Raw genomic sequence first — 12,790 nt, forward strand, 5'->3', positions numbered from 1 at the left:
GTGTAGTGATTTGCACAGAAATTGTGAGAAGGAGAAAAAGGCTTTAGAGGAATCAGTGTAAAAGGTGTAGTAGAGTAGATATACACATAGGAAATATGTGGTTATGTGACTGTCATTTTTGCCAGAACCTTAGCATGTCAACAAAATGTTCTGTAATACCAGCAGATATCAAAACACAGAAACTCTTCACATTCATATAGAACACGATATATGAAACCTGATAAATATGATAAAAAAATGTGATTATTTCTAGAGCTCAAATCTGTGGGCACAGATTTGAAGGGTATATAATTTTGACAACAATACATAATATTGGCTATTTAATACTCATACACATACTCCCTTTCCATGGTATCATAATAGTGCCATATTGCTCACTGGGATTGGTGATTCTGGATCCTGAAGGGAGCTGAAGTTGTACAAGCTTCCAGTATCAATAAAGGCTGAGGGATAAACAGGTCATGAGCAGCCCTGAGGAGAAGGACCTGGGGGTGCAGGTGGATGAGGCTGGACATGACCCAGCCACGGGCACTCCCAGCCCAGAAACCAAACATGTCCTGGGCTGCATCCAAAGGAGTGTGGGCAGGAGGGCCAGGGAGGGGATTCTGTCCTTCTGCTCTGCTCTAGTGAGACCCCAGCTGGAACACTGCATCCAGATCAGGGGTACCAGCACAGGAAGGACATGGAGCTGTTGTAGAGAGTCCAGAGGAGGCCACCAAGTTGATTAGAAGGATGAAACAACTCTCCTGTGAGGAAAGGCAAAGAGAATTGGGGTTGTTCAGCCTGGGGAAGAGAAGGCTTCTGGGCTTAATTGCAGCCTTACAGTACCTGAAGGGAGCCCACAAGAAAGATGAAGAGAGACTGTTTATAAAGGCATGTAGTGACAGGAGAAGGGGGAATGGCTTCGAACTGAAGGAGGGTAGGTTTAGATTAGATATTCGGAAGAAATTTGATTCTGTAACTCTATAAAAGTTGCTTGTATATACTTTCAAAGGTTGAAGGCAAACTCTGGCAAAACAGAGAAAATATTAATTGTTCTCTAGTGTTCATTGCTTGCACATTGCTTCAATCCGCCCATGCGGTATCCTTTTCATCTGAGTGAAGCTAATGCAGACTGCTGGGAAGCTGGAGCCTGAGAGAAGTTTGTTTCTCCTAAAATGAGTGCCACGGAATACATGAGACAAATTCATACAGCGTCAAGAAATATCAATGCAGCTCATTTGGCACTGTTCCTTAGCTTCTCCAAAAGCAGACGTTCAAGGAAGGGAAATGTGCCACCTGATCACCTGAAATTCCTGTTTTCTTTCTTTCACACAAAGCAGTTTACAGAACAGGGAGGCAGAAATCCCACCATGGAGATGCCTCCTTTTTTGACCCCTCAGAGATTTTTCTGTGGGTTTCTCTCTTTTGCCTGCCTGGGAGCATACCAGTGAATACACAGTCAGCTGGAGCCTGTGTGCTGTGCTGCCACCGTACCCCAGCTGCCTGTTATTCAAGAAATGTTGTAGAACATCTCAGGGAGTCTGTGACTAGCACAGTTTCAGTAAGGATGCAGACACAGGCACTAGAGCAGGAATTAATTAGCAGCCACCCAGCAGCACCAAAGTGAAATGGTAAGAGTCTGTGTTTAAAACCCCACCACTTCTCCAATCCACATAATTCACATTCGTCACTCACTGAACAAAAGCAGGCACTTAACTCTTTGATTCTCTAAGTGCAAAACCAAAGCAAGGCAAATCTTTTCATATGCTTTGTAGTACCAGCTGCTGTACTGTCCTTTTACAGCTAATTAAAACCACATGATTTCCAATTCACTCAGTACAGAAAAATGTGTATTTTGGTGCTATATCACTTCAAAAGAGCATGTCTTGCTGCAGATTAGAGAGCAATAACTTGAGATCCCGTTGAGACCTGAAAAAAGAGTGAACAATTACGGTTGGCCTTCAGCCTTAGGAGCCTTAACAAATTCTCATAGAAGTCCACTGAGATATAGTTAGATGCCATCTATGCAGCAAAATCCCTGCAGCTGAGCAGTGTAGGAAAAGGATTTGGCAGCTTCCCTAAGATATGTATATTCAAGTGGAAATTATTCAGAGGGAAAGGTTTGTCTGTATGGCTGAAGTTATTTCCAAAGGGGCCAGCAATATGCTGGGACTGAGGCAGCAAGGAGAAACAGCTCTTGAAAGGAAAGATGGAAAGAAGGGCAGGAAGACCTTTATTTCATGAGTTTATGGGTTAAAAAGTTAGTGTTTGCAATCTATTTTGAGGTCTCTGAATAATAAAATGCAACTTATAAGTGCTGCAATTCCACTCTTCTGAATTTGCAGTATAATTAAATTTATGAGAATTATGCAGTCAAAAGGTTCACAAATCAAGTTGTAGGTTTGTTTGGTTTTTTTTTTTAACAACTTTCATTTTGAAGCTAATTATCTGCTTCAGAGTCAGTAATGGATTTTTCATACATCTTCTATGTTCATATTCATATGCAAAAGTCATGCCCATAAAATAATATATTCTTCTGGGGCATTCCAGCAGATATTTTAATCAGTTAGGAAAGCTGATCAAGAAACTAACAGACTTGAAAAGCACTTTGCACTAAAGCATATTAAGATTCAGGCAGAGGATGTGCCACAGTTTATATTTTAAAAAAAAACCCAAACAAATAAAAATGGAATTTATTCTTTATTATTCCTTTTTTTTTTTTTTTTTTTTTTAGTTTGCAGTGCTTGTTGTAATTTGACTGATCATAACTTCCAAATGCCCACACATTTCATTTTTGCTCATAGCAACCTCTTCTCAAAGTTTGGTGCAGAACTATTTCTAGAAAATATTTTTTATCAGGGTAACACATCTGAGAGAGAAGATTAACAATTTCCCTTTTTTTTTAATCCTGATTTTTAAAAGTGCGAGCAAATGGTTATGCCAGCACAGGCATGGATTTATTACACACTAGTGTTAAACATGAATCACACTAACAAATGTAGGATTCTATTGTGTATATTTTGTAAATATTTGGTCTAACTGTTTGTGAAACCAAGGCCTAAAATGTACATATTTATACTGATAAGCATGTATATGTTCATAGAGATCATGGTTAGTTAAAAGTTAGGAAAAGAACCACTCCAAATTTACACATTTGTAGACAGCGACTGCTAGATGTGGAATGTTAATAGAAAAAAACAAAACTTGGGAGTTATCAAATTAACTGCTCTGATTAGCTTCCTTCTTTATTGTGTTCAAAATTCTTATAGAAAGGCAACAAAGCCTTTTAGGAAGCCTGTAGGAAAGAAAACTCTGGACCCTGAGGTAGTAGCAGGAGTAATGAAATTTTAGTCCATAGAAATTTTTTGAGAACTCTAAATCTTGTAGCCCTTAGTTGTGCCATTGTAATATTATGGCCTTAACTGTAGATGTAAACATAATGATTTGGTGTAATGTGCTCTGTTGTCTTTTGGCACAGCAAGAATATTGAGTATTCACTCGAGTGAAGAATGACTGGAACACATCTAATTTTGAAGCACATCTGAAGAACTTCTGTCAGTACAAGCTATACCACACAAACACACACAAATAAATATGATCTGAGAGCAGGAGATTAATGCTGTATGTCATACACTGTGTAGTTCCATAGGCCTCTGAAAGTCGTTCTGAAGAACTGTGAGCCTGCCATAGATCAAGGTGCAAGTACTTCAGAAAACATAAAGCAAGAAAGTACAAAAGGATGAGCCTATGAAGGTCAGCATTTTTAATATCAACTCCCTTAATGCAGAGTTTCCTGAGCTGATGATCGGAGCAGGCTGCATTTGCAACACTTCTGCTACTACCCTTTTCTTCAATGTCCATTCACTTAGTCAGTCTATAGGTGTTAAATAGTATAGGATTATATAAGAACAGCAAAAAATATTCCTCAGTGAGAATATAAAACCAGTAAAAGCTTGGCAAACATGAGGAACCATAATAAGCAGCATACACTTGACTTCATTTTCATTATGGTAACAGGAAATTATGTGATAGGGAACCCCCAAACCAGAAATGTTTCAGAAGCAAAAATAAGTCAGGATGAAAATTACAAATGCTGCTTAGAGATATTATATTTATATGCATATGGTTATTTTTCTTTTTATATTAGAGCTTTATTTACTATAAAAAGATTAATTTTATGTTAATAGCACCTAAATGCTTATTCTAACATGATGGTTTTCTGATCTTGAAGCTATGTTGAAAGTGAGGTTTTCCATCTGTGCATACCCCCAGATCTTTAAGAGGCTATTCACATTATCTCTCAGTCCTGTTGGTGCTGGGCATGGGCCAGAAAGATGGTGCTGGAGCACATTTATTGGTTAGAAAGCAGCCAAGGAACTTCAGAGATGTGATGGCAGCATCTGAGATTCTTGGGCAGCCCTTACATGACTACCTGTAACAAGTTAACAAGCATTATGAAGGTCTGCTTTTCAAAACACAGTATCATCCATTTCAGGGCTAGACTCAACCTGAAAAATTCTTATGTGTTCAAAAATCTTGAGTAACCAATTGCATATATGTAAGTCTATTTTGTCTTCTAAATAATGTCTTTGCCTAAAACGTTTACTTTTTCTATTATTTAAATAATGACTTAAATCAGAAAAAGATTAACTAAAAGGCTAATCATCTTTATAATAAATATTTTCCTAAAGAGGACGTGATTAATTTTGTTTGCAGCAATCAGAGGTAACCTTTGAAAGAAAATAAAGAAAAAAATATTTTAAAAGCAAGCAGCACAGACATGTTCTATTTCTAATAAATTTAATTGCTCTAGATTAGTTAATTTACATAGATTACATAGAGCTGTTAAAGATTTATCCTATTCTCCAGTGTTTCAATTTTTCAGCAATGCTTTCTGCTTTCCTATGTTTATGTCTTCCCAAAATAAGTGCAAAATATTAAATTAGAGAAGCAACAATTCATAAACACTTACCTATACATGGCTGCACAAGACAGACAGAAAACAAGCTCTCAGTCATCTAGGATTTTTCCTCATGAGAGAGGCATAACTGCACAGCTGTGGCCATGACATAGGAGTTTATTTAGTCTGGACTCAGCAGAAGCAATAATGAGCACAATGAGATAACAAGCAGATGAATTTAGAGCTTCTAAAAACTGCTGAGTAATACAATGCTAAATTGAGAAGCTAGCTCCCTACTTCTTCTGAACCATTATATTTTCAATTTGAGGAAAAAAAAAACAGGAAAGAAAAGGCAGGGTTTTTGGGGGGAAACTGTGAGGCCTTGGAACTATGGCTAGGAAGTTCTGGATGATACTAGGTCACGACAGATTACACTGCTTAATCTGTATTGCTGAACTACAGATGAAAAATTATAATTGCAAAAGCTGCAGTTCAAACCTGACAGCCAGGTCACAAAACTAGGCAATCATTTGTCTGGCTTAGACCTGGACAGACCTTTGTCTGATAGACCTGGAATCAGTCTCTTGACTTGATGATTAAGCCATATATTCAGAAAAAATGAGGAAGATTAGAAAGGGAGAATATAAACCCAGAGCAGACCACCTTGTTTCAAGCATGCACTCATCAATTCAATGAGCAAATTTAACTATCCCTCATCATATCCACTTACCTGTACGTGACTACACAAGTCAGGCAGGAATCAAGTTCACAGTCATCTAGGATTTTTTATGTATGAGAAAGGTGTAACTCCTCAGCAGTGGCCATGACATAGGAATTTCTTTAGGATGGATTCATTAGAAGAAAAAAATGAGCACAAAAAGATAATAAACAGGTTATTTTAGAGGTGCTATAAATTACTGTCTATGCTTTATTTATTTACCAAGGGTATAAAGGCAGAGTGAAAGCAGTGAACACTCCCTCTCTTGCCTGTCTCAAAAACCAGCTTCAGTCTCAGTGAAGCCAGGAAAATATTAGGGGAACCTCAATTTTGGCTCTGTCAAAAACTAGCCAGCTGCTGAAAACTACAGATTTCTTCAGGAAGGATGTATGAACAGCTAGTACCAAAAAACAGTCCTTCATTAGTAAAACAAAATGAACTCATTGGCATGTGAATCTCCAGATAGCCAGAAAGTAAAAAAAAAAACAAAACAAGGAATTAGCTTTGAAGCAGAAAAAAAGGTGTGATGAAACCGAGAAGTCGCTCACATTTTGTTGGCTTCATCAGGAAGCGAGGGACTAAAGGAGGCATTTCAGAAAGACTTGGAAATCCTATGAACTTCACTTTCATTGTTTCCTCCATACTTATGAGTATGACATTGTAGACACTTCCATGTTCTTTGTTGGTGAAGGACCCCACCTCAGACTATGAAGACCCGCTCTCTATCTATGTCCTGCATGCATTTTTGTACCAAGCTGTGCCAATTAACTCTCTAAACTGTGGAGTGTTCATCACATCCCTATCAGATGTGTGGCATTATATGTGCTGCAGCTTGAATGAATCCAGAAATAATTCTATCTTGTCAGCTGAGCAGACAGTCTTGTGACTACCCTGCCAGTTTATACATGAGGTAGTGGGAGCTGTGTGAGAAAGCAGTGACAATCATTTGGACTAATTAAAAGCCAAGTGACTGAAATAAATGAATGTCATTGAAGGAATCATGTTGAGCTGTTGCTAAGAGAAAATTGTTTTGAGCTGTATATTCTTAGGAGGTTTGTCATGGGTGCATCCAAGGGTATGGCACGCTGCTGCTCAGAGGCTGGAGGGAGATGGAGGGTACCCTCAGCAGGGAGCTTGTCCAGTGCAAGCTCTGTCTTTCAGTCCCCCTGCTCAGCTGAAAGCCACAGCCTTCTGGGCACTGAAAACTCTTGTTTCATGGCAGATAGATGAGTAGGCAAATACTGATGTTGGTTGGCCAAATTTGCTCTGTGTTTTTCTAGTAAAATTTAATTTTAATGGGAAGATGTGTTTCTTGACAAGCACTTTTTTTTTTCCCCCAGAAAGTGATAACATTCCTCAAAAATCCTTGATGACAATGCAAAGCAAGATCTCTTTTGGAACTTCTTTTTCTTATACATTTTCAGGTTTTTTTACTGAACATGTTTGGAGATTCAGTGATTTTTTTGTTTCCAATGAAAACAAAACAAAACAAACGAAAAAAAAAAGAAAAGTAGTGGAAAGCATGTTTCTAATAGGCATTTCCCGCAAGAAAACTACCACATCATTATACCAAACCTGACAGAGACATCAAGAAATGTCAGGGATATCAAGATCCTGTTGCAAGACAAGTGTAGAACGAATAAAATTCCTACCTATCAGTCTATTCCTTTAAATATGGGCTTTTCATTTCCAGGTGCTCTGAAATCTTTCCTGCTCTCTATGTGTTATTCTTTAACTTCAGCTCCTGCTCTGAATCCATCAAATATACTCTGATCCCAGTTTTTTGTTAACTCATGTAATTTATCTTCGTCAGTCATCAAAGTCTATGGCATGATTTTCATAGTATCTCCTCTGGTGATTGTGACTTTGCTGAAAAAAAATCTGGAAAATGCTGCCTTATAATTTTTTTCTGTATTCTGTATTGAATCATATTAAAATCATCGAATCTTTTATTCATCTCAATATATTTAAAATGCACCTCAGGATCTGAATACTGTGTTAGTGCTGCGATACACAAAAGCTTTCTTGTTTTACTGAGGATAGGGAAGTTATACTTGAAGATGTTATTTTATGAAATCTGAGCATGACAAAATAAACTTCCTTGTATTGCTGCTATTGTGGAAGAATGTAATTCTTTGTAAACATTGAGTGCATGTGACTATTTGAGGTCACAAACCCCTGCATATGTCTGTTATATAATGGGCACTTGGAGCCATTTATCCTTAATGACTGTTCCTTTTTATTAATATGTTGCATTTGTCCTAACAGAAGTCCTTATGTTTTGTGTTAGACCAGTGAGTCCTGGGAATTTGAACACTATACTGTCCCTTGGCAGCCAGCAATTATTGTTTTGGCATTTGTGGGAAGACTGTAGCCAATATCACTCACCTGCTGTTACTAAAGCAGCACTGACACAAGATAGCAATGAAGAGGTAAAAGAAAGTAGTTTTTGTTTGTTTAACAGGCATGAAAGCAAGGCAAGCTGCATGGAGGCAGGCCAAATGGTTACTCACAAGAAATACGGTCGGTAGCACGAACATGAGCGGTGCACGCTGACAGCAGCGCTCCGGAGCCAGCCCCCGCAGAAGGGCACACGTGCTGCCAGATCCAGCCGTGGAACCAGGGCTCAGGTCCAACCTGTCACACCTATTAGAGAAAGATTAGAAGTCACAATTGCTCATCTGAATGAAGAAAGAATGGGAACATTTTTTTCCTAAGCAATGCTGGAAGAGAGTACACCTAGGCATGGGGGAGAGGAGAAAAAAGGAAGGAATACGGAATACGGAAAAAGGGAGACTCTGCTGCCAATCCCTGGCTAATACACCTCACTAGGATGACACAAAAGCTTTCAAAAATGTTTTAGTTCCACTTTAAAGCAAACAGAAAAGCAGGAATCTTCCTGGTGTAACAAAAACTTAATAAACAGGCAGTCATCATAAATCAAGGCATTGTTCATTTGAAGAATACTTCTTCCAAAAGAAAATTCCAATAGTAGATACACATCTTAAAGCTGGAATATTTCTAAGATTTCTTTTTTTTTTTTTTTTTTTTTTTTTTTGGCCAGAGATTGACACAGGTCCTTCTTTTCTTTGAAATGCGGGAAAATAAATAGCTTACAGCCTGATGGTGATGAATTGGGATGCTGCTTTAAATTTTCTCTCAGACTTGTCCCAGAAAAAGCAAGGATTTAAATCCTGATCTTCCTAAAGAAGCAAGGCACCACTTTCTCTCAGTTTCCTTTTTGCCATTCTTCCCCCACGCAGAATAGGACTCCTCTTACAAGTTTGTATGCTTTTAAAGTTCTAGGTCGTCCAGATACACAGTACCCAAGAGGAATAGCAGTTATTGAATTTTCCCTTTAAAGCTCTATGGTTTGCTAACAGTAGGTAAAAATTGAGTCAAAAGGATATCTATCAGGGACTGGATCAATAAATTGCTTTTCATACTGAGGGTAACTTAATTCATGCTCAGAGAGTGTCTTTGCTCAGACAGAGTGTCTGTTGTAGAGACACAGCTGAACAGATGATGTTTGCTGCAGATTGTGCTGGGCGGCACAGAACAGCACTAGGTACAGGCTTTCCTCTTCACAGATGCACATATGAATGTAGACCATAAATGAACTTACAGTGTAACAGTGTTGCAACTGTATTTTACCAACACTGAACTTAACAGGCACATGGGAAAATTGTCCCAGTCCTAAAGATTTCTCCGAAGTACAGAGACAGGTGCCAGGACAGTGGCAAGGGGAAAGCCAGAGCATCATCCAGGATTGAGGCACCACTCAATCTGACCATTTGATCACAGAAGGAAAAAAAATTAGTTTCAAACAGTCAGTATTTAGCATCCTTCTGAATGTAGTAAAGTGTCTAAAAATTGCTAAGTCAGTCCTAAATTAAGAAGCTAGTTCCTTACTTCTTCTGTACCATCAATTTTTTGTTTTGAGGAAAAAGAGACTAGGAATGAAGAAGCAGGATTTTTTGAGCTGGGATTGTAAAGGAGTCTATCAGCCCAGGGCCAAGCACCTTGTTTCAGGCAGACACCCATTAATTCCTTATAAGAAAATTTAGGTACCCAAGGCATTGTAATGAAAGTCTTGAGTTCATTTATTTTTTGAGTATGAGCTATATATCTGATGATAAACATCTTTTTTCTGCATCTTCAATGATTCAAATTTCTATTGGCTGATCTGTTTTTCTCTTATAAGGAGTTTTTCTTAATCCTATTCTGATTAAGAGCTTTTGATGCACAAATATATAGTTGGAATTCATATATAGTTAGATTCAAATTATCCTGAATTAACTGAGAAATAATAATTTTCTGGAAAAAAAGGAAGAAATTCTAGAATTTCATTAGTGAATAATTTTTAGATTGCACTATATTTTGAGATCATCTTTTAAAATGACACACCCAGAAAGGCAATGTTTTCCCTCTCTTTTGTATATCTTTGAAAGATATAGAAATAACATAAAAACTTAACTTTTATTCCTCTTCTTCTAAATAAGTCTTTAGAATACTGAAAAAATAGATTTCAAAAGGTGGTAGCTTTAAGTAGTTACATGATGTACATGTCTGATGCCTGAAAAGAAGTAGCAGCAGTGAGAAGGCCAAAGAAGCAAATCCAGAAAGTCACAGCTAAGGTAGTGGCACAAGTCCAGTGCCAAAGGTATGGTGAGTGAAACCTAATTTGTGTGATGAGTCAGGAAGAGGCACACACAACATCTAGACAGTATCTTGGACTGGGGATAGCTTTTCTGGATTTGTGTTTTTGAAGCCACCTCTTTTCAGGTATCTGTATGTTTCAAGTCCACCTGGCATGTGGATTAACATCTATTATGCATATTTTACATGAGAGGAACAGATGAAATGTTGAGTAATTTCCTCTGAACTCACTGGAATTCACAATGGGCATTATTGTAGCAACAAATATTAGTTTCAGAGAATCTAGTAGCGTCCACAGAAGGGTCACAAAGACGATCAAAGGATGGGAAAATCTGTCACTTGAGAAAAGTCTGAGAAAAATGCATTTTCTCAGTCTAGGGAAAAGAAGGCTTAGGGGAGATTTTACCACCATGTTTCAGGTGTGAGGACAGCAAAAAAGTGGATTCCATGGTGTTGGATGATTCTAAGATTCAGCTAGACAGGACTCTGGCTCACCTTGTCTAGATTGTGGTTTTGGCAAAAATGTTTGGACTAGATGATCCCTTCCAATCAAGTATTCTATGATTCTTGTCATGTAGTTATTTTCTCCTTGAAACGAATAACTTTCAGAAGGTGTGGATTGGATGGTAGCCTTGACATTAGCATACAAAATGCAGTGGAATGCACCACAAAGGAAGATACAGCTTGGGGTTTAAGAATTTCACTACTACATCCTAACCACAGTCATCTCTTTTTTTACTGTAGTTATGTCATAACATGTCTTCTGTATTCTAATTCCTGCTAAAGTCACATGCATTGTCATTTAGAAGAAGTGTATTCAGCTATAACTTGAAGATCTTTGGTAGGTTAAAGGTTATGTGAACAAGAAAATGCTCAAAGCCCCCATCACACCACAAGAAGCTGGGTAGTCCTGTACCTTGCCTCTTAGCTCTGCTCATTCTGGTTATCCACAGTGCATCAGCAATCTGTTCTGCAATAAAACCTTCTATACAGATAGCATTTCAAATTAAATACAATTTAAAAAAAATCCAAGTTAGTGCACATGAAACAGTCTCTCACCCACTACTACACAAACAACATTTTTTTGCTTATGCTTTTACCCGTCAAAATGCTTTGAAAACATTTCAAACTTGTTTGTTCAAGATGCTGGAACTACATACAGTAAACATCCATCTGTGTATTAGTCTTAAAACATTTTGATACAATTAAAGAAGGCACAAATAATAAAATAGTCTGTATTCACATATACCAGTTGGCTAGATTATACCTTTATGCATGATAAGATTCAGGAAAAAAATTTACTCAAACTGCAAACTGTGTGAATGCCTCATTGTGTCAGAAATTCTGATTTTGAGAGCAATAGTAGACATGGGCCAAGAAGGGTGCAGGCTTTGCATTATCAGTAAAAGGTGCTTCTACCTCTATAAAATTAAAGGCGTTGGGCATAATCAAAGCATTTCTAGCAAGCAATTTTTGTAACAACAAACAAAAGAAGAAACCTATCCTTCAGTAAATCTCACAGAACCAGAGGGCTGCCACCATGCCAGCCCAAGCTCCAGACTGCATTTTGGTAGATGTGTACAGGTCTGTGACTGCCCCTGTGCAGGACTGTCCCTGGAACTGCACCAGCTGAAGAGCACTGGGATGGAGCCATTAACCAAAGACAGTTTATTTATAATCAGTGTTCTTGCTGATTACACAGATGATTATATCTGTCTGCTGGCAAGAATTCTGTTTCCTGTATATTTCATACTTAGGAATATTAATATTTCTTTTAAAAAGTTATAAATCTTCAGACTTCCCATAGTCAAATTTAGTTTGATTTAACAAAATATGAATTTTACCAGAAGAGAAAAACTCTCAGTGATACATTCATATATTTCTTTCAGTAATGAGCTGAGCTGTACTATTTGCAAGAGATGTTTTCTTTTGGTGAGGACTTGCTAACTTTCCTAAATGTTAAACAGAAATTATGGAAGCTCTGATTGGACCTATCAGCTTTCTAAAGGGACTATTAAAAGATAATTATACACAATAATGATGATCATAGGAAGTAGTGCACGTTGTTCAAAGAAAATGTTTTCTGAAATCTGCAATTATATATGTTGCTGGAAATATTCCCAAGTAAACCCCATTTTGTAGCTCATCCTCATGAGATGTCATTAACATAACGATACATTTTTACCAATTATCAAGGGAATATCTGAATTTATTTTCACAGCTGGGTAAATAAGGAGCACATTCCCAAGAACAGTTGTATGACTAAGTTCATATTTGTTATATTATATTGATACATTATTTGTCAAACAGCACTTAGAGTAACAGCTGTAAGAATAACTATTTTCTAAACTCGAGTGATTTTTCTCTATTTCAGATACCTTCAAAGGAAGTAATTGAGCTGGTTAGTTAGATAGACACAAGGTAAGTGTACCAGCCTATCTACTTCAGCTTTTGTATGTTCTGCTGATCTGCTTCTGCTGCTCTGACATTACTGAAAATTTGCTTCAGTTGATTACTGTGCAAGTATTCTG

The sequence above is a fragment of the Poecile atricapillus genome, chromosome 3, assembly GCF_030490865.1.
Source record: "Poecile atricapillus isolate bPoeAtr1 chromosome 3, bPoeAtr1.hap1, whole genome shotgun sequence".
Classification (NCBI taxonomy): Eukaryota; Metazoa; Chordata; class Aves; order Passeriformes; family Paridae; genus Poecile; species Poecile atricapillus.